The sequence below is a fragment of the Ceratotherium simum genome, chromosome 6 (genome assembly GCF_057802395.1).
Source record: "Ceratotherium simum simum isolate JZ-2026a chromosome 6, ASM5780239v1, whole genome shotgun sequence".
NCBI classification, from domain to species: Eukaryota; Metazoa; Chordata; class Mammalia; order Perissodactyla; family Rhinocerotidae; genus Ceratotherium; species Ceratotherium simum.
Window position 1 is genome coordinate 59377981 of NC_141905.1, and position 23583 is coordinate 59401563.

At 38.1% G+C, this 23583-nt stretch overlaps 1 protein-coding gene and 1 non-coding gene across 3 annotated transcripts in view; one reads left to right on the plus strand and one right to left on the minus strand.

Moving 5' to 3' along the window:
• The window catches only part of HPSE2 (heparanase 2 (inactive)), a 710163-nt gene that overhangs the window by 89182 nt on the left and 597398 nt on the right, over window positions 1-23583 (minus strand). The window lies entirely within an intron of this gene.
• On the plus strand, window positions 8551-8678 carry LOC147916875 (small nucleolar RNA SNORA25). Its single transcript, XR_015552595.1, has one exon. It is a non-coding gene; the product is annotated as a small nucleolar RNA SNORA25 (small nucleolar RNA).

Here is a 23583-nt window from a genome sequence, read left to right on the forward strand (position 1 = left end):
TCGGCCACTGCTTTAATTTTCTTTCCTTCCTAAACTGATCCACACATGCTCACGTGCATTAGGGATGACTGGGGTTGAGTTTCTTCCTTCTGAAGGTACTTTGTTGACTCTTGTACCTGTCATTTGCATCCTCCCCATCTCTCCACTTTTCTGCTTTCTCGAGAGTGAACTCACTTTCCATGACTAATGCAATCCGTAAGCAGCCTTCATGCTGACTCCACAGATTTTAATTTCCTAACATTTCCCTTTAGACTCTTCCTAACATCCTCTCTTTTAAAAGAAAATCCCCTTCTTGGAGTTAGTGGGAGGCTCCACATGGCCTCCTATGTGAACTCCTCACGAGGAGCTCAGAAGCCTCAGGTGGTACATGGCCATGCGCAGACAAGGCCTGCACAGACGAAGTAAAGCAGAGAGTTCTAAGAATGCATTTCTACCGCCATGCATTAGGAACCAACTGTGTGCTGAGCACCCTGCTAGTAGTGGTGAATAAGACAGAGATTAATTGAGTGAGGCCTCTGACCTTGAAAAGCTTCAGATCCTTAACATGATATTCAAGGCTAAAATACATAGACGACAGTATGATGTAAGTAGAAAGGGCATTGGCTTTGGGGCAACAGATCTGCATGACTTTGGGCCAGTTACTTAACCTTATTTTCCTCAATTGTAAAAGGAGATAATACTTTTCTCATTGGGGTTCTTGTGAAGATTTATTACTGCAAGTGGTATATACTAGGCATTCAACAAATGGTGATTAATTGTTAGTCGTCATTATTTTTTAATATAACAGCAGCATTTACTATTAGGGACCTAGAGTCAGCAATACAAAATCTGAAACTCACCTCTTTGTAGAAAAGCCTTCAGAGATGCCTTTGGTACAGAGGAGAAAGACATTGTTCCAGCCTTTTTGGTGAGCCTGACTATTGAGGCCAGCATATAGAACATCTTTCTACTCCTGAGGAAAGGGTCCATTTTTTATCATGAGGCGATTGAAGAAGGACTCTGGAGAGCCCACTCTGGGAAGTGTTGTTTATTGCTCAGGCTCACAGGATGAAGAGGAGGACACTGGGTTTGCTGCCTTCCATTCTAGAATCACAGTGAAATAAGACCAGAGCAAGTTTCCTGCTTGATTCTTGCTCTTAGGTTAGAGGATGGAAACCACCAGGAACTCTGTACTGCTCAGCCACTGTCTTCCTCTCCCCTTACTTTGCTCACAAAGGTCACAGTTCAAACCTAAAAAATGTTAACTGCTAAGGAGACTAGGCTTCTCACAGAACATGCTACCTGTGTAGATGAGGAGCTGAGGTTAAAAACCACCAGTGCTATTAGGCAGTCCCTGGACATCTCTAATTTAATTAGTCCTGATAAATCATACCTAATGAGATTACTACTATTTCTTTTTCATTCATATAGCTTTATTGTGATATAGCTATCACTACCATACAATTCATTGATTAATGTGTAGAATTCAATGGCTTTTAGTATATTCACAGAGTTGTGCATCCATCACTAAAATTCATTTTGGAATATTTTCATTACCCTAAAAAGAAACCCTGAACCCCCCAACTATGAGCCCCCATACTGCTCTTCCCCCTGCCCCTGTCCCCAGCCCAGGAAACCACTAATCTATTTTCTATCTCTACTACATATTTTCCTATTCTGGATATTTCATATAAATGGAATCATCCAATAGGTGGTCCTTCATGACTGGCTTCTTTCATTTAGCACTACTATATTTCTTGAAGACAGAGGTATCTTCAAGGTTTGTCAAAGAGGATTTGCTAAATAAAGCAGAGTGCAGCTATACTGTGGATTATTGCAGCACTTTAAAAAAATGGGTCTCCAATATATGCATATAAATATGAAATCTGGAAGAATATACATCAAAATGACAAAAGTGGAGAGCTTCAGGGAGTGGGGAGAGAGGAATAAGACTGGGGATGGAATGCAAAGAAGACTTTTCTTATTTGGAATATATTAATTTTTTTCAAGGATAATTTATTCATGCATTACTTTAAAATTAAAAATTAATTAAAAAGAGAACATTAGACTTCTGGTTTCCCATTCTGCACGTAAGGAGCTTGGAAGTAGTCAATCTGTCCTAACAATAAGTAAAAAGCTGAAAAGACTGAAAAATCAACAACTTTTCTTGGATTTATAAGAAAAGGGAGAACACAGTGCAAACTTTATGCCCCCAAGATTGGAGAGGCATACAGGTGAATACAGGTAGGTTATCACCGCTAACAGGAGCAGAGACTTGGGAGCAGAAGCCACTGCAGGAACCAGTGCCCGTGTAGGGAGACCTGAACTTTAATTGACTCTGAGAGTTAAAAACTCCAGGGGGACCCAGTCAGAGGGGCCCCCCACAATATTGTGAGATTTACTTCCAGGAGCTCAATCAGGTTCCCATAGTAAATATCAGAGAAAAATCCCCTCCTGCTTCTGGTGGGGAGGGGAGGAGGGAGGAACCATTTTTGAAATAAACCAGAGCACTATTCTTCTTAGCAAGGCCTGCCTTCCGGGAAACTAGTTAACCAGAGCCTAACCTATTAGGATTTTATCATAGCCTAACTGACCAAGGGAAGGGAAATACCCAACTCAGTCCATTCTAGCCATGCTGTCCTGCCTGAAGGGAGGAGGAAAAAAATTGAGAAATGTTTGTGAAGTTCACAGGCTCACTGAAAGACTGAGACTTAATCATAGGACTACAGAATGCGTCCCCTCCCTCCACACCTCACCACCACATCACTAAAGGCCTTTTTACAGTAGTTCCTTTTACCCAGTACATCATGTCCAGCCAGCAAGAAAAAACTACAAGTCACACAAAAGCCAAAAAAACACAATTTGAAGAGACAGAGTAAGCATCAGAACCAGACATAGCAAGGATGCCGGAATTACCAGATGGGGAATTTAAAACGTCTATGATTAATATGCTAAGGGCTCAAATGGATAAAGGAGACAGCACGCAAGAACAGATAGACAACGTAAGCAGAGAGATGGAAATCCCAAGAAAGAAATAAAAAGAAATGCAAGAGATAAAAAAACTGTAACAGAAATGAGGGGTGCCTTTGACAGGCTTATTAGTAGACTGGACACGGCTGAGGAAAAAAAATCTCTGAGCTAGAGGATATATCAATAGAATCCTCAAAAAACAAAAAGCAAAGAGAACAAAGACTGAAAAAGTGAAGATCAGAAATGAGAGAGAGAGAAGGAAGAGCTTTCCTTGGAAAGCCCCAGAAGGAAGCTGGACAGGAAGTCCTATGTGCCCTGACACCTCCTGAAGAACCTGGAACCATTCAGACATCACAGACCCATCCAATTGACCCATGCGTAGACAAACTCCTTGAAAAGATCCAGGCCCATAGCAAAGCCCAGGGAGGGATAATCCCCTTTGTGCATGGGAATCAAGAACAAGGTCTACTTCAACCACAGGCCAATCCCAAGTTGTCCTCAGTTTCCTACTAATTTAAGGGGAAGTGGGAGACTGGGAACTGTGAGCACTGAGAAAGACTGGCAAATCCAGGAAATATAAGTGAGGCAGGAACCACATTACCCAGGATGGTTACACAGAGACCAGGATCCAATTTCTAGAACCTTGGGAACTACCTCAACCTCAGTAGTCTCCACAGACATTAGTGTCTCCACAGCGATTAGTGGAGTAGCTCTTAAAACAAAAACAGAAAAAGGGAACTTTTTTTTTTCCACTATTTTCTGGGATAGCAGGGAAGAGAGAAGTGGAGCAGGCTACCTTGGCAGCCAGTCATTGTAGGGGAGGATCCCTAAGAAAATAGGCTGAGCACCCTTGAAAAGGAAAAGACATTAGATAGGATCCTGGGTTTAAGTAGCTAATTATGGATCATGAGTAGAATTTAGGTTCATTTTCAACAGACTCTGATGTTGCTTAAGACCTAAGCATAACTGAATTTGCTTACATAATAACCTTAGAAGACACGTCTGCTATCTACCCCTCTAGGGATAGAATTCAGGTCGCTACACAGATGTGGTGGTCCATGGTGGATCTTAGGTAGAAGAGAGTCAAATTGGAGTGTCACAAAAAACAGAGATAAGATAGAACTCATCTATTCTAACAGATCCCCAAATAGGTCAACTCACGTGCTTGAAGCCCGCTGGTGAATTTGTAGTGGCAATAGTCATAGAAACATTGACAAGAAAACAGTTAATATCTATTAAGTGCTTACTATGTGCCAAGCACTATGATAAGCATTTCATATTCATTATTTCAATTAATCATCACAACAGCCTTATGATACAGATATTATCATTATTCCCATTTTATGGAGTAAAAATAGAAGCTCAGAGAGATTAAGTAATTTCCTTAAGGTCACACAGCTAGTAAGAGGCTAGAACCACACCTCACGTTTTCTGATTCCAGTCTAATATCACTGCCATGCCATGATGCCAATTCTTGACTTTCTTGCCCTAGGCCTCCTACAACCACTAAAATATTTAATTCTCTATAGCTTCCAAATTGAAGACAGGCTAATCTATACTGGTCATTTTTAATTGTATATTTGAGCTAAATTCATCTGATAATGACAAATGTTATTTTAGTAAATAATTATCCACTAGAATTTTGCGCATCCTGTGTGAACCTCTGGTTAGTATTTTCATATGCTGACACTTATAATTTAGGTGTTTATTGTCATTGTTTAACTAAAAATTAAAATTGACTCCTGAGTTTCTAAGTGGAATGAAACCCCTGCTTCACTTTTTACTGGAAGAAATAAAGGTCAAAGATGAGTTCAGAAATAATTTAAATATTATATTCTAAGCTACAAAATGACCGACTTATGACATCACAGATAAAACCTAGAGTAGGTTAAAATAATCAAAGGCGTCATAGAAGAGCACAAATCACCAGGGAAACAATAAAAATTCTGGCATATGAGAAGGCGGATTACATTTACCAAAGGGAATAATGTAGGCTGGGGGGAGGGGGAGGGCAAGTCTTTGAAGACCACTTACCCACAGAACCAAGTCAACTGAAGACCACAGTGAAATAAAAAGCAACTCAATTTGGTTTAGTTTTTTTGTGTATGTGTGAGAAACAGAAAATGTTTAACTCATCTGCTTTTTCAATTATGAACAGGAAACATAAAACTTTAGTCAATAAATACACCAAAAATTGTAATAAAAACTACTCTAGGACCATGTTACAGCGAGTGAAAGAGGAAAGGAGAAGCAGAGAGGGAGGGAGTGCAGGGGAGAGAAAAGAAGATGCCCAGCAGGGTCTCAGCTACCTCTGCACCTGTCACTGTCAGACCCCTTTCCTTCTCACAGAGTGCCCTCCTCAGGACTATCCTATTTCTTGGTTTCCTTGCTGCTGAAACTTCTCAAGCACTCTCCTCGTGCCTGCTTTCTCCCTCTCCCCCATGTTCTCCCTAACCATCCCCACTCAGGGCTCTGAGGAAATTTGGAGATTATCAATGACCTCTTCTCTAATAGCAGCCCCTACTCTCTATGGCCTTTCTCTGGAACTTTCAATTGCTAATCAGCCTTTCCTTCTTTATTCTTTTTTTTTTTTTTTAATTACCAAAGTAATATATATTCAGATGGTTAAAAAAAAAAAATACCAAAAGACTTACAGTGAAGAGTGCTGCTTCTCCCACCAAATAGACTACTATTTTTTAATTATCAGTTTTAGAAATTATCCTTGATTTTCTGGTATGAAAGATGAGGATTTCGCTCTTTAAAGGCCCCCACCCTCTATTCCTTCCTTCCTTCTCCCAATAGCATTAAATTATATTCTCACTTTCTCTACTGTTCACCTCTGTAATTTCAAACAACGTATTAAAACTTATAATTCTTTTGTTAGCAACTACACACAATTATCTATTGATACTCCACTGAGAAAGGAAACCAGCTACACCTCTTTATTATTTCACTGTCTTCATCAACATGACTTTGGTATTCCAGGAAGCTCTTGCCCAAGAAGATGCAACTTGAAAATAAGTTTATTGTTTGTTTCAGGAACTTTCTGAAAACCCATTTAAACGAACATCCAACCACAAGTTTTCAATAGATAGTATCAAACGACTGTTTACTCTCCCATAGTCTTTGAAACCCTCACCTAAAAACCCTTGCTTTGCTGTGTCCACCAATCCTAAACCATTATGTCATGATACTTAGCTAATCCTAATCAAGCCTGCACATTGAAAGACCTACTCTAAGCCAGACCTCAAAAAAAGCTTCATAAATATCCCAACCTTGTCTTTGCCCTTCTGAGATACTTCTAAGACTGTCACAAGGTATTTTCTTTCTTACCACAGCAAGCAATAAACTCAGTTTTTCCTTATCAACAGGTTAGTTTGGTGGTATTTTGCAGTCAGCATTCAACAATTTTGGCAGTCTCACTGAGATCCAATTGAGACCGTTTCACTATCATGACCCAAGACTCTCAGTTCAGAAACAGTGCTCCTCAGAGTCCCTCTGTCTCCTGCTGGGATCACTCTGACATTGACACTGAAGTTTGTAAGTCCTGCCTTGGGCCTGATTCTGATTTCTTATTTATTTAATTTCCTTGAGCTCCCCAAATGCTGAATTTATTTTGTGTCCCAGGATTAAGAAATCCATTTTAGGGATCTTTTGATTATCTGATCAGATCGAAAAACTATTATCCTTAGTGGAAATCTGCCTTATTATTAAAAACCCTACTACTTGTTTCTGTCTTTCCCATTTCTTATTGTGCATCTTTAAAGATGAAAGTTCAAAGGGGAGAAATCAAAGACTCAGAGTCTGTTCCCCAAGCTAGCCCCAAGGACTAAGAAATTCAGGAAGTTTTGTTGGGGAGGAAAAAGTTTTCCTTGATCCTCTCAGGGTCCCTGGCTGGGTCTGAAAGTTAAATCAACAAAGACAGATTAACAGGAGAAAAGCAAACAAATTTATTAATATAAGTTTTTACGTGATATAGTAGCCTTCATAAAGAAATAAAGACCAAAGAAATGGTTAAGCCTGAGTATTTTTATGCTAGGACTGATGAAAAGTGGACAGTCATGGATAAATATGATAGGTCAAAGAGCATGAGATAGGTGCAGGAAACTGGAAAAAATTATCAAGGCCTGTTTCTTCAGATTCTTCTCGACTTCTCTGCTTCAGGAAAGAAGGGGGCAGGAGTGGGGGGAAGGTCAGAGTGACCTTCCTGCTTCTGCTGTTTTCTCAAACTCCTTCAGCTTAAAATACTCAATATGCCAAGGTGCCATATTTTGGGATAGTGTGTCTTGAACTCCATCAGTTTCTTCTTGACCAGCATCCTTTGGACAAACTATGCATTGGGTCAGTTTTCAAAGCCTTATAAGAGCTTTCCTTCCTCTTGCTGTTCTGTCGTGAGACTTTGATTCTGGGAAAGATGTCCTCTCCAACCTTTCTGTCCCAGGAGAACTGGAAATTCATCAAGTTTGCCAATGGAGATGGCCCAACCATTGGATGGGGACCTAAGTCATGATGTGACACTTTTAACCAACTGTTTCCACAGCCTCTCATGGGTTTGTCTCAGTCTAAATCTAATGATTCAACCTTCCAGGCCACACTTCTTCTTCTTACTATACTTACACAAAATCCAAACTCATGAACTTACTTCCTAAATGAAATAATTTCACCAAAGACAACTTAGAATTACAAAATTTTTGATAAAACAAAACATGTTCATTTGAGAAACACCTTAGAATGAAGAGGGAGTAAATATCTAATGGTCTGCATTTTTTGATTGATACAAAGAAGCATCCAAAAGAAATTCAAACTCCAAATTGTTTCTTTCAGAGATTCCTTGGTCAAGGCAAAGGAAAAATGTGAAACACTTAAAACTGTTTGTCTTTTAGATCTCCCACAACTCACACCCTGAAACAAATGGCCCTTACCTTATTCTTCCTCTTGCCCCATCCTATGCCCTTCCACTTCCTTCTGCTTCTCTCTTCTTCACCCACTCCCCTTCTCTCCCGGCAGGCCAGAAACCCTCAAAGCTCAATTACCCCTTAAAGTCAAACCCCTTTTAGAACAGGGAAATCCCCTGGCTTTTATGAATCTGAGCCGAGAGCCATTGAAAAAAGACTTTCCTCAAACAACAAGAAAAATCTCAAATAAACAAGCTCATACTATACCTAAAAGAACTAGAAAAAGAAGAACAAAAAAAGCCCAAAGTTGGTAGAAGGAAGGAAATAATAAAAATCAGAGCAGAAATAAATGAAATAGAGACTAAGAAAACAATAGAAAGGATCAATGAAACGAAGAGCTGGTTCTTTGAGAAGATAAACAAAATTGACAAACGCTTAGCCAGACTCACTAAGAAAAAAAGACAGAAGACTCAAATAAATAAAATCAGAAACAAAAGAGGAGACATTACAATGGACACCACAGAAATACAAAGGATTATAAGAGAATACTATGAAAAGCTATACACCAACAAACTTGATAACCTAGAAGAAATGGATAAATTCTTAGAACATACAATGTCCCAAAACTGAATCAAGAAGAAACAGAGAATCTGAATAGACCAATCTCAAGCAAAGAGATTGAAACAGTAATCAAAAACCTCCCCAAAGGTCATTTCAAAGAGGGCTGCTTGTGAGACCAAAACTAGGAGTTCTTAACTCTGTGACCAAAGATTCAATTTCTCCATAGGATATAACAGTCACTCAATAGTGCTGTTTTCCTAAGGAGATATAAGATTTAGCCACTTATATCTATGATGGGTGGTGTGGGAAAGTAAATAAAATTTCTTTCATGTTTAAAAAAAAAAACAAAACCCAAAAACCTCCCCAAAAACAAAAGTCCAGGACCAGATGGCTTCTCTGGTAAATTCTACCAAACATTCAAAGAAGACGAAATTTCCATCCTTTTCAAATTAATCCGAAAAATTGAAGAGGACAGGATGCTTCCTAACTCACTTTATGAGGCCAACGTTACCCTAATATCAAAACCAGACAAGGAAAATACAAAAAAGGAAAATTACAGGCCAATATCTCTGATGAGCATAGACGCAAAAATCTTCAACAAAATATTAACAAATCAAATACAATAATACATTGACAAGATCATACACCATGATCAAGTGGGATTTATTCCAGGGATGCAGCGATGGTTCAACATCTGCAGATCAGTCAGTGTGATACACCACATTAACAAAATGAGGAATAAAGATCACATAATCATATATGATCACGTGATCATGATGCAGAGAAAGCATTCGACAAGATCCAACATCCATATATGATAAAAGCTCTCAATAAAATGGGTATAGAAGGCAAGTACCTGAACATAATAAAGGCCGTATATGACAGACCCATAGCCAACATCATACTTAGTGGTGAAAAACTGAAAGCTATTCTTCTGAGAACAGGAACAAGACAAGGGTGCCCACTCTCACCACTCCTATTGAACACAGGGCTGGACGTTTTAGCCAGAGCAATTAGGCAAGAAAAAGAAATAAAAGGGATCTAAATTGGAAAGGAAGAAGTAGAACTCTCATTGTTTGCAGATGACATGATTCTATATATAGAAAACCCTAAAGAATCCACCAGAAAACTATTAGAAATAGTCAACAACTACAGAAGGTGCAGGGTACAAAATCAACATACAAAATCAGTAGCATTTCTATACACTAATAATGAACTAGCAGAAAGAGATATCAAGAATACAATCCCATTTACAATCACAAAAAAAGAATAAAACACCTAGGAATAAATTTAACCAAGGAAGTGAAAGACCTATACATAGAAAACTATAAGACATTATCAAAAGAAATCGAAGAAGACATAAAGAAATGGAAAGACATTCCATGCTCAGGGATTGGAAGAATAAACATAGTTAAAATTTCCATATTACCTAAAGCGATCTACAAATTCAATGCAATCCCAATTGGAATTCCAATGACATTCTTCATGGAAATAGAACATAGAATCCTAAAATTTATATGGAACAACAAAAGACCCTGAATAGCCAAAGCAATCCTGAGAAAAAAGAACAAGGTTGGAGGTATCACAATCCCTGACTTCAAAATTTACTACAAAGCTATGGTAATCAAAACAGCATGGTACTGGCACAAAAACAGACACACAGATCAATGGAACAGAATTGAAAGCCCAGAAATAAAACCAGACATCTATGGACAGCTAATCTTCGTCAAAGGGGCCAAGAACATACAATGAAGAAAGGAAAGTCTCTTCAATAAGTGGTGTTGGGAAAACTGGACAGCCACATGCAAAAGAATGAAAGAAGACCATTATCTTACACCATACACTAAAATTAACTTAAAATGGATTAAGGATTTGAATGTAAGACCTGAAACCATAAAACTCCTGGAAGAAAATATAGGCAGTACACTCTCTGATATCGGTCTTAGCAGTGTCTTTCCAAATACCATGTCTACTCAGGCAGGGGAAACAAAAGAAAAAATAAACAAATGGGACTACATCAGACTAAAAAGCTTCTGCAAGGCAAAGGAAACCATGAACAAAACGAAAAGATAACCCACCAATTGGGAGAAAATATTTGCAAATCATACATCCGACAAGGGGTTAATTTCCAAAATATATAAAGAACTCATACAACTCAACAACAACAAGAAAAACAACCTGATCAAAAAATGGGCAGAGGATATGAACAAACATTTTTCCAAAGAAGATATACAGATGGCCAATAGGCACATGGAAAGAAGTTCAACATCCCTAATTACTAGGGAAATGCAAATCAAAACTACAAGGAGATATCACCTTAACACCCATCAGAATGGCTATAATTAACAAGATAAGAAATAACAAATGCAAGAGGATGGAGAGGGTATGGAGAAAACGCAATCCTTATACACTGCTGGTGGGAATGCAAATTGGTGCAGCCACTATGGAAAACAGTATGGAGATTTCTCAAAAAACTAAAAATAGAAATACCATATGATCCAGCTATCCCACTACTGGGTATTTATCCAAGGAACATAAAATCAACAATTCAGAGATTTATGCACCCCTATGTTCCTTGCAGCATTATTCACAATAGCCAAGACATGGAAGCAACTCACGTGCCCATCAATGATAAATGGATAAACAGGACGTGATATATACATAAAATGGAATACTACTCAGCCATAAAAAAGACAAAATTGTGCCATTTGCGACAACATCGATGGACCTTGAGGGTATTATGCTAAGCTAAATAAGCCACACAGAGAAAGACAAACACCATATGATTTCACTCATATGCAAGATAAACAAACACATGGATAAGGAGAACAGATTAGTGGTTACCAGAGTGGAAGGGGGTGGGGGAGGGCAAAAGGGGTAAAGGGGCACATATGTATGGTGATGGATAAAAGCTAGACTATCAGTGGTGAACACGATGCTGTCTATACAGAAACTGATACATAATAATGTACACCTGAAATTTACACAATGTTATAAGCCAACATGACCTCAAAAAAATAATTTTTTAAAAAAAGGATGAAAAAAAAGAAAAAAGACTTTCCAAATCTAGACAAGAGATAGTGAAATTTGCAGAGGAATTTAGACTAGTTTTAGCTGTGAATGGCCTTAAACTAGAAATAGTGGATTTAATATGCAGGCAAAATCTAAAATGGGAAAGAGTCCTATTGCCAGACCATCAATACCTCACTGTACATTTAAAAAGAGTCTTAGAACAAAAATAGAATAAGATTTGCCACGATAGTGCTCTCTATTACTGCAGTAAGCAATACACTCAGCTTTGCAGTATCAGCAGGTTATTTGGGTGGTATTTTCAGGGCACTCAATTCCACTTCGTAAAAGAAGGTCACTAATTCTCCCATCTTTCCCTCCACCTCTCCTCTCACCTTCCACCTCCCAACTTCTGTCAGCTGTGCCTTTACTTTTACATTTTTCCAAGGCTGATAATATTTATGGTCTATTCTATAACCCTGGTTATTTTCCATTATTTGTCTGACGGTGTATTCTAAATACTGAAAACCACCACTGAAAGTCATACCAACTTTCAGTTTGCTCATATTTGAATCTTGACTTTTTTTCTTTAGTTCTCTCCCCTTCTCCTCACTCTTCCCCTTCACCTCAGAGTTTCTAAAAGGCTTGTCTGTTATTCTTGAACTCTATGCCTTTATCATGTTCTCAGTTTTTTCCTAAAATCTCTAACACACTGGCTGTTTCATCCAATTGCCTTTTTCGCCCCAGCAACCTTCCTCCTGGAGTCCTCCATCTTCCTGCTCCAATCTGGACTGTCTGCTCTGTAGATGTGCTATCCAGCTGCTGCTTTTTGGACTTTCATGTCTGAAAATTTCTGTATTTTGCCCTCACATCTGATTGCCAGTTACATGAGTTATAGATTTCTGAGTCAAAAACTAACTTTTCTTAGAACTTTGAAAGCATTGCTCCACTGTGTCTTAGCCTCCCATGTTATTGATGAGAAATTTGATGCCAGTCTAAGCCTTGTTCCCTTTTCTCTCTGGAAGCTTTTAGTATCTTCTACTTATCCTTGGTTTTTTGAAACTGTATAACAATGTGTATAGATACAGGTTATTTTTCTTCATTCTGCTCAGCATTTGCTAGGCCCTTAAATGTCAAGGTTTTTACTCCCTTTCAGCTCTGGGATATATTCAATTCTGGGATATTTTATTGTATTATTTCCTTGATCACTTCTTCTCCTCCATTTGCTTAGTTCTCTCTTTCTGGAATCCTACTAGTGAAATCGGGGGGGGGCCTTCTAGTCCTATTTCAGAAATCTTACCTCCTATTTTCTGTTTCTTTGTTTTTCTTTCTGTTCCATTTTTGGTTATTATTCTCTACTTCATTTTCTATTATTAATATTATTATTATTATTTTTGGAAATCATATTTTTAATTTCCAAGAGGTCTTTGTTTTTTAATTGTTCCCCTTTATACATATTATATATTATATATATAATATACTCTGCTGTTCTGATTTTTGAATATAACACACTAGAGGCTCTTTTAGCTGACTTCCATCAACCAGCTTACTGGATTAATGGACACTTTCCAGTCCCTCTGAGAAACACAATGACTAGTGCTCATGACTTACTGCATACTCATGGCTATTCCGCCACTCACAGGTTTGCCCACATTCTTACTTCCATCAGCTAAGTTGAATACCTATCAAGAAGAGTTGTGTTTTTTTCTCCAAATCTATTTATTTCAATGGTGGTTGATTTTCATATACATATATAATTTATGATGAAAACTAAAGAAATATGAAGAGAGTTGTTATTTCCATGAAAACTATGTTGAATGTTTTGGAAAGACTTGATACAGGAGAGCCCTCTGAAAAGAAAATTGCTGTTAACTTAGATGTGGACAAGAACTGGAGAAAATATCATAAAACTATATAAGGATTCTAGTCTAAGATTTTTCTTAAATATCTTTAATATCTGGCTCTAAAGAAAATGAAATTGGAAAAAGTCAAAAGGAGTTATACGCATTTTGGATTAGCAACCTTTGTATTCTCTTTCAGTTGTATAAATACTGAGGCTACAAAATGAGAGGCAAACATACCTTGACCAGCCATTTTGCAGAAGGAAACCCAAAAATATTTTGAGACTTTCAATTTTTTAATCCCTAAAGCTCTAAATATATTTACTATATGGCTTTTTAAAAGATCTTGAGTTCAACCTTAGTACTCAAATACATACTTCATGTTATTTTGGTTCTACAACATTTCTACTCATATAAATAAGGAATTAATTTTACAGAGGTACAAAGCTTATTCCATAAAATGATACACTGTTTAGTAAATTCAGATGGTTAAAAAAATCAATTGAATAAACCATGTGAAACTAACCTAATGAAACATTAGTGTAACTAGAACAGAAGCTTTAAGCTTCTGACCCTTAGAACTAAGGTGGTTCTACCAAAACCTGCATGAAAGAGCACTGGAATTGGAGTTAGAAGACCCAGTTCCAGAACTGTCTTAGCCATGTGGCTTTAGGCAAGGCAAAACCTTTCAGAAATTCAGTTTCTTCACTTGTAAAATGGGGATAAATATCAAATGCTCACATGTCTGAAAGGATTTTTAAGTGAGTGAGAAAAATACATTTTAAAAAATTTAATTTTGAAATTATTAGAGATTCTTAGAAAGTTGCAAGATAGTACAGAGTGGTCTCGTGTACCCTTCACCCAGTTTCCCCTAATGGTTACATCTTAATGTGACTATAGTACAATATCAAAACAAGGAATGTCACATAGGTATAATGTGTGTAGAGTTTTATGCCATTTTATCCCATGTATACATTTGCGTAACCACCACCACAATCAACATACAGAACTGTTCCACCACAAAGATCTCCTTCGGGCTACCCCTTTGTAGTCATACCCACCCCACAACTCCCCCACCACCTTGAACCCCTGGCAACATGAATCTGTTCTCCATCTCTATAATTCTGTTATTTCAAGAATGTTATATAAATGGAATCATACATTATTTGACCTTTTGATAGTGGCTTTGTTCACCCAGCATACCGCCCTTGAAATCCATCCAATTTGTTGTTGTATGTTTTTATTGCTGAGTAGTGTTCCATGGTACAGATGCACCACATTTTAACCATTCACCTATTGAGAGACATTTTTGTTGTTGACAGGTCGTTAATAATTACTAATAAAGCTGCTATGAACAACAGTGTATATGTTTTTATGTAAACCTAAGTTTTCATTTCTCTGGGATAAATGCCTAGGAGTATGACTGCTGGGTGGTATGGCAAGTGTGTATTTAGTTTTTAAGAAACTGCCAACCTTTTTTTCCAGAGTGGCTGTACCATTTCACAGCAATGTGTGAAGATCCAGTCTCTTTGCATCCTCATCAGCAGTACAAAGCATTTGAAACTATAAAGGATAGACACATGAGGTAGGTTGTTATTACTCCCAGAACTACAGAAATGCCAACTTTTCTCTCTCTTCTAAGCTCCGGAAATTTCTATATATTGGGCCAATTTCCTAGGCTGACCAACAGGAAAAAAAAAATAGAATGACAGAAGACTGTGTGGTTATGTTGAAGCCAGGTGGATAATGGGACAACATATCTTGCTGAGTAGAGTCAGGAAGTGGGAGGAGAGAAGAGTGTCCAATTCAAACCCTGGGCTGATAGGGTTACCTTAAATCATTCATGTTAGATTCCATTTGCAGCTCTCAGACTCCCAGCCATGATGAAAGCACTATAATCTCGAGAGGGGGCGGAATAGCTAGACTAGTTTTTATTTATTTATTTATTTTTCCTTTTCTCAGATGTGAACAGGGAAGGCATAAAGAAAAGAATTTGTGACATTTCCCATTACAGTGTGTCCTACTTAAATTAACCCAACAAAAACCTAGATGTAAAATATTTGTCATGGTAGATCTACATGCTAGTCTAGTTTAGCATACTAGGTCATATGGATTTATAGGTTAATAGTATCAGGTTAATTTAAAAAATAAAATATTAATAAAATAATTACAGGGACTCAAAGGCTGGGGACTAGAATCATCTGGAGGCATTTTACTTATCTGGTGGCTGAGGTTGGCTGGGATCTCAGGTGGGCTCTTGGCTGGAACACCTACATGTGGCTTCTCCATGTGGTCTCTCCGTGTAGGCTAGTTTGGGCTTCCTCACAGCATGGAGGCTGGGATATAAGAGTAAGTGTCCTGAGAGAATCTGGCAGAGTGCCCACTATTTTAATGATCTAGTCTGGGAAGTCACATAGTGTATCTTCCAGTGTACTTTATTAGTGGAGCCAGTCCAGATGGCACAGTGGTGGTCCAGATCCAAGGAGAGGGAACACAGAGCCCTCTACTCAAGGGGAGGAATGTCAAGGTCACAGTGTAGGAAGACTATGTGGGATGGGAGATATTGCTGTGGTAGTTTGGAAAACAATAAGGCACAAGCATACTTCCAGGTTTTTGATTGAGTGAATTTTCATTGATCTAAGTCCATGTGGGAGCAGCTCTATTTCTGAGAAGCAGCTCTCCTTTCTCAACTGTCTGATTTTGCTGTGGTTGGGAACTTCAGGGGCTAGAGAAGGTAGTCCTTGGATGGGCCTGATGGTGCTTCTTCCAATGAGGCTGAGCAGGCTGCTCACCCTGAAACAGCTTTCTGAGGACAGAAAATGCCAGGGGGGCCTATTGACTTTCCTAACCCTGCTCTCAAGGGAATCAACGAGGGGTAAGCAGGTTTTGTATACCAAGGAATGGACTATTAGAATTAATAGGATCCCTTAAACCTGAAAGATGGAGATGGGGAAAAATTATAAAGTACTGCTTGTACAAAACTCACTCTTGTGTAGAGCTAAGCAGAAAGAAAAGGAGATTTTAGGATAAGAACTCAAATTTGTGACGATCTTATTTTAATGAGCTTGATAACCTATTCTACAAAATCAATTCATGATTTGTAAGCTGTCAATAATCCTGGAATTTCCCATTAACTGAATGTTGTACATATGAGGTGCTCAGTAAAACCTTGAGAATGAATGAATTTTTAAATTACCTCAATTTAAAATTGAGGAACAAGAGAAGAAAAAAGTAAACCAAGTCTTGGATTCTGACTGTAGAATGTCTTCCCTCTGCTCCACCACCACCTCCACCCCACACATATACATCACCACCTGGAGAACTCTTGAAGCCCTTACAACTCAGTTTGATGTCACTTCCTGTATAGAGTTTCTCTGTGCCCATACACAGCTAATTACCCCTTCCTTGATGCTCCTGCAGCTCTCTGTACAATCTTACATTGCAGCACTAACCACACTGAATTATAATAAGCTGTTTATGTGTCTGTCTTTGCCACCAGACAGAGATTTTTGAGGACAGATAACATTCATCTTTGTAATTCAGTACTTACCACAATGCCTGAAATATAAGAGGAAATAAATGAAGAATGAAAAAAATGAGAAGAGGGCAGAAAGGCAGGCAAGAAGGAAGGAAAGAGAATGGATGGATAGGCTGATGGCTATTTTAGTTCTCCAAACATACTTTAGATCTCTAATATATGAGTAAATTATATGAGAAGTCTCTAGAATTCTTAATGATTTAGGCTATAGGGTCAATTGGTCTTGTTTTCCTTATATGTATATTTCTCTTAGATTTCATATCACCTTTCTGTTGAAAAAGAGGTAAACCCAGACAATATACCATTACAAGTTGTAGTTTCAAATGCTTTTATATAGTATTGCTATGATTATTTGCTTATTATTATTCCTCTTTTAATGTTCGATCTATTTTTTATATTAAAAAGATTTTCAACATTTAAACAAAATGTGTGTTGGGTGCCCCCAGAGCTCAACATTTGGCTATAAGTAGTTTGTAAAAGTCAGTCTTTTCTTCTTAATGAACAAAATCAATTTTTACCTGGAGAAATCCATTTTAACTTATTACAACTTAGTGTGGGCTTTTAGAGTGTCCATGAGCTCGGAGGTTTAATAAAAATTAACCTTTTAATTTCAGTGTTAGGATTATATAACAGACTTACAGCAAATCTAGATTGAAATGATACAATTTTTTTACTCTTAGGTTAACATATTTTATTCACATTAACTACAGTTTTTAGAATATATAAGCAATCATTTACTTGGATACAGTTCAATCGACACAGATTTATGCAGCTTAACATCGGTGGTGTTCCATGTGTAGTGGGGTTGGGGCAGTCTGCCCTGGGTACAGGCATCAAGGAAGGTGCATTATGTGTAGAGATTTAAAAAACAACAATAAAACTGACTAAAAGTGAGTCTGGTTTTTATTATCACCATATGCCAACAATTGTAAACATTGCCAGTGATAAAATACTCCTCCCTGAAAAAGTCTTTTGTCGGTCTAACTTCGAAACAACTGCAGTGGTTACTGTTGAGTTTTAATAATATATATGTAAGCTTCAAATTAGTACATCTTAATAATTTATCTGTTAGTAAACATTGTATTCTACAGGAAAGTTAATTCTGAGAACTCTCAGTTATTCAGTGGGTCCCTACACATGCGGAGTTGGCGACACATGTTCCTCTTGAGAATAAGTTTGTTCCAGTGTGAGCTGTTTCGAATTGTGCGAGCTCTCTTCTGGCCAGTGCTTCAAATCTCCAACCCCTGTGGTACTGCATATTCCTGTATTTAAACTGGAGCTTCTAAATAAACAAGGATTGCACAGTGATCTTAAAGATGAAAAAACAGAACTAGAGTTATTTCAATTCTGTCATTTTATGTGACCACTTGGAGGTTTTGTGTTTAAAATTTAAACCGTAAAACAGAGAACAAGCTGTGGGGTGTACTATTCCTGTTTGACAAATGCACATTTTAGTTTCTACTAAAATCTTTTACTGAATTTGAACAATCTCTTTAAATAGAAATATCTTCAAAATGGAAATGTATTCACTCTTTTAAACTGTCATCTGTTTTAATACTAAAAAACGAATTAAGAAAATAATGTTATTACTGATCATCACTACAAATAACTGCCATACTGAGGAATGGGGATATTAAAACTTTGATCCCCCTCTGGGTACCAGATGCACTGGGCATGCCCCTGTGTGACTCAGCCGGCTGCTCAGGCAGCCCAGGCGGTGTTTGAACCAGGTGAGGTTGGTGGTGCCAGTTCATCGGCCCCACAGGCACTTCCTCTTTCAGGCCCTGTTCCTTCCTAGTCTCCACTCCATTCTTTGCCAATCCAAGACTCCTTTTCTTAAGTTTCACTCTCAGCAGTCAGTTAATGTACTCTTTTATAGCATGACTCTCACTGAAGAGTATTTACATTTTATGGGAACCTTTATTAAAAAACAGCTTTCTTGAGATATAATTCACATACCACACAATTCACGTATTTAAAGTGTACAATCCAATGGTTTTCACTATATTCACACACTTGTGCAACCATCACCACAATCAATTTTAGAATGTTGTCATCACCCCAAAAAGGAAACCACATAACTATTAGTAGTCACTCTTCATTCCCCCACACTCATCCTCTCCCCCCGCTGCTCCCCCCCACACCAGCCCCAGGCAATCAATAATCTACTTTTTGTCTCTATGTATTTGCCTATTCTGGACATTTCATATAAATGCAATCATATGTATGTGGTCTTTTGTGACTGGCTTCTTTCACTTAGCATAATGTTTTCAAGTTTCATCCATGTTCATCCATGTACAATGATTTGTTCCTTTTATTGCCAAATAATATCCCATTGCATGGACATTTCACATTCTATTCATTCATTCATCAGTTGATGGACATTAAGTTGTTTCCACTTTTTAGCTATTGTGAATAATACTGCTATGAACCTCTGTGTACAAGCTTCTATGTGGACATATGTTTTTAATTCTCTTGGGTATACACCTAGGAGTGGAAACGCTGGGGCATATGGTAACTCTATGTTTAATATTTTGCAAAACTGTTTTCCAAAATGGTTGCACCATTTTACATTTCCATCAGCAATGTATGAGGGTTCCAATTTCTCCACATCTTAACAGAAGGCTTTGAAAGCAGGGAGAGGAAAGGGAGGGTGAAGTGAATAAACACTTGCTGAGCACCAGGCTATACAACATATATTAACTCCAAAATTTGTGCAGTTTTCATTGTACGGCCCTCAAGACCAAAAAGCCTTCATTGGAATGAATCTTAAGCCGTGTAACGGCAGAAATATGGAATTGGGTGGTTGGGTAATAAGAAGTGAAACTATCTAGACCTACACAGCTTACTGTCCACAGTAACCTGACTTTACCATTCCACTGTCTTCATCAATATAACTTTACTACTCCAGGAAATTCTTGTCTAGGTATGATAGAAGTGGGAAATAATTTAATTGTGCATTTCAGGAACTTCCTAGAAGACCCATCAATCCCTCAATAGAAAGCAGCAAAGAACAGTCTATACCCCAAGACAGCTTTGAACTCCTTACCTCAAAATCCTCACCTGGCTGTCCACCAATACTAAACTATTATATCATGATCCTTACCCAATACTAACCAAGCTCCCACACTGAAAGCCCCACCCTAAGCCAGATTTCAAAAATTTCATAAGTATTCTGACTTTGCCCTTCCCACTCTGAGATGCTACCAAGACTCTGTTTAGGTAACGTTGTTTTTTTTTGCTAGTATACCAAGACTCTGTTTAGGTAGTGTTTTCATTACCAGCAAAAACAAACTCAGTTTTGTCTTATCAACATGTTGGTTTGGAGACATTCTGAGAAGCTAGCATTCAACAGTGGACATTTGTAAAAGGAAGCAGCAATCCCAAGTATATATGTCGACAGGTGTCTTGCCTTCCTACCTGAAAGGCCAGACCTGCTCAGGGATGAGTAGTAAAAGGCTCCTGTATTACTAAGGAGAGTGTAAAAAAAATCACAAAATACTGTGGTAGTAAAATGAGAAAAGCAAAGACAGAAAATAAAATTTAAATTTTCTGTAAGAATATAAGTTCTCTTAGAGGTTTCCAATAATTTAATGACTCAATCACTCAAAAAACCCCTGCAGTTTGGTCTGTTGCTACCAGGTGGTGGCAGTGTGACAAAGCCATGACTAGAATGCCTTAAGTCACATGATTGCCCTGAATCTTGGGTTAGTTGCTACATGGAAAGTTACCATCAGTAAGAAAGGTGCCAAATTACACCATAAGTGCTTCTTTGTTTTAAAAGTTGTTCTAAAGTAGTGTCTTTTAAAAGGAACGATTGCCTCATGTTTATTTGATGCTGAATGTTTTATATTAAAAAGGCATATTTTTGGCAAGTGACAATTTGTTAACGATTAAATGAGGAGGGCAGAAGCTGCCATCACCCTGGGATAAAGACATACCTCTGCCTTAAGCTTTACTTCTCCTTTTTTGTCCTCACCCTTAAGGCCGGCTCAGTGACACAGCATATAGGGATATCGTTATTTATGGCTTTTGCTATATTTCTCTATACATCTTGCCTAGGGTGTTTGAACTAAATCATAAGAAGGCCTCAATTCTCTTTGCTACCTCCTCTCTCTCAAACATCTTCCTTCTTTTCTATACTAATCACAGATGAGCGAGAGAAACAAAGTGAAAGAGGGTGGTTTGCTCCAGGTAGCATAACAGTCTCTCAGGCTACACTTATGGCATAAGAAGGTTTAACTGTCACCAAACTCCTTTCTTTGTCTTTCTCAGAAATTATTTAACTTATTTAGTTGAAAATGAGTATAACTTACTTTGCATATACGTTCTCACATATTTCTCTTGCTATTATTTTACTTGAAATAACTGGAGGTGGAAGATGGGAAAAAGTCAGAAATTTTCCTAAAAATACATTTCTTCAAGAAGATGGGCATACTTCACTATGGGAGCATATTTTTCAAACTAAAAAGAGCCTCATTCTTCCCCCATATTCCCTTCTGAGAAATCTGTGATAGGGCTATTTGCTTAGAAGGCCTATGTATGGGAGAAAAAAACATTTCCTCTACTCTCTTAGATTCTGCATCTGGGGCCTGTGAATTAGACTGACAACAGACAGATTAACAGGACAAAAGGCACACAAATTTTATAGGATGTTACTATTTTAATTCTTACATGCATGGAGGTCTTCACAGACAAAGAAGTGAAGACCCAAAGAAGCAGTTAGACTCAGAGGTTGTATACCATTTTAACAAAGGGTGACAGATTTGTGGGGAAGTGGCAAGACTAAGGAAAAGGATATTGGGCTTCTAGGAGCAGTAACTGTGGGGAGGGAAATATATAGGGAAACTAGCATATCTAATAGAAGATAAGGGTTATTTTAGTAAAATTTGTTTGTGCAGACCCATCTCAGCGCTGACTTTCTATTTCTAGTGATAATCACTGTTCTTCCTCTTCCTAGTATGGGAGAGGGGAGGAGAAAGACCTTCACAAAAGGAAATTTATGTCCTTCTTTTAGACCAGTCAGGGGAGGCAGATAGTTCTTTCTGTACTTGCTGCTTCTTAATTGCCTTTAGCCCAAAATAATTCATATGCCAAAGTGGCATATTTTGGGGTGGCATACTCTGATTCCCTTCATCTTTGTCTTTCACCTACTTATACTTATATAAAGCTTTTCTAATTTTTAATCAAGGTTATGGTACCCTTTTACAAAAAAGGAAACGAGAGTTCACAATAGACAACAAAAACCAAGAATGCTATTTAATATCAGTTGTATCTCTATTTTATGAAATTGTGAGGTAAGGATTCATGTGTAATAATAACATTGCCAGTTTCATGCCTCAATATCCACCATGCCTATCTTAGCTCCCCAGCCTGTTCACTGTTTCCAAATACATCATATTTTGATATGCTTCTCATTTTATGAGTCATTTCCTCTCCTTGGAGCGCTCTTTTCCCTTTACCACCAGCAGCTATTTCCCATCATCTCTGTTTATCTAGTGAAATCCTATTCAGTAAGGTACAGTGCCTTAGTGGCCCAAATGTCACTCACACAGGCCACTATCACATATTCATCATCCATCTCCACTGGTGTTTTCCCAATGTTTCAAAAAATACTTACTTTTAAACTTAAGTATAAATTGGAAACTTCATATCAAATTATGTAAATTTTTAAAAAGCATCATGTTAATAATTAGAAAGTAACCATAAAAATAAGTATCAGGAAAGAATGCAGTATTATCTTTTGTGTGTGTGTGTGTGTGTGAGGAAGATCAGCCCTGAGCTAACATCCATGCCAATCCTCCTCTTTTTGCTGAGGAAGACAGGCCCTGAGCTAACATCTATTGCTAATCCTCCTCCTTTTTTCCCCCTTTTTTCTCCCCAAAGCCCCAGTAGATAGTTGTATGTCATAGTTGCACATCCTTCTAGTTGCTGTATGTGGGATGCCACCTCAGCATGGCCGGACAAGTGCTGTGTCGGTGCGCTCCCGGGATCCAAACCCGGGCCACCAGTAGCGGAGCGCACACACTTAACCGCTAAGCCATGGGGCCGGCCCCAAAAATGCAGTATTAAATTCTAGCTAGAAAGCTACCAAATGCTTTGAGCCTGAGACTCTCTGTGAAATGAGAGATTGGCAAGATTAAAGAGGTGTAAGGACATTGAAACTTCCTCTTAGACTTTCACAGAACAATGAAATGAGAATAATCCTCCACTATGGGTTCAATGTTACATAATGATATACTATGTTTCTTCTAATCTCATTTACAGCACACCTAGATTCCTTTCCCTGATCATCACTGGTGCCTGTTCACATTTTGGGAAACACTGGTGCAGGAGAACGGTGGTGGACTTTGGAGCCAGATTGTTCTGGGCTCGAATCTAAGTTTTACCATTTATAAATCTGGCTTTGGAAAGGTCACTTAAACTCTGTGAGCTTCATTTTTTATTTTTTCTTAAGTAAACAAAAGTGGGTGCTATAGACTGAATGTTTGTGTCCCCCCTCAAAATTAATGTGTTGAAATCCTAATCCCCAAAGGTGATGGTATCTGGAGATGGGGCCTTTAGGAGGTGATTCAGTCCTGAGGGTGTCCCCCTCATGAATGGGATCAGTGCCCTTACAAAAGAGACCCCAGAGAGATCCCTCATCCCTTCCTCTATATGAGGACACAGAGAAAAGACAGTCACCTATGAACCAGGAAGCAGGCCCACACCAGACACTGAATCTGTTGGTACCTTGATCTTGAACTTCCCATCCTCCAGAACTGTCAAAAATTAATTTCTGCTGTTTATA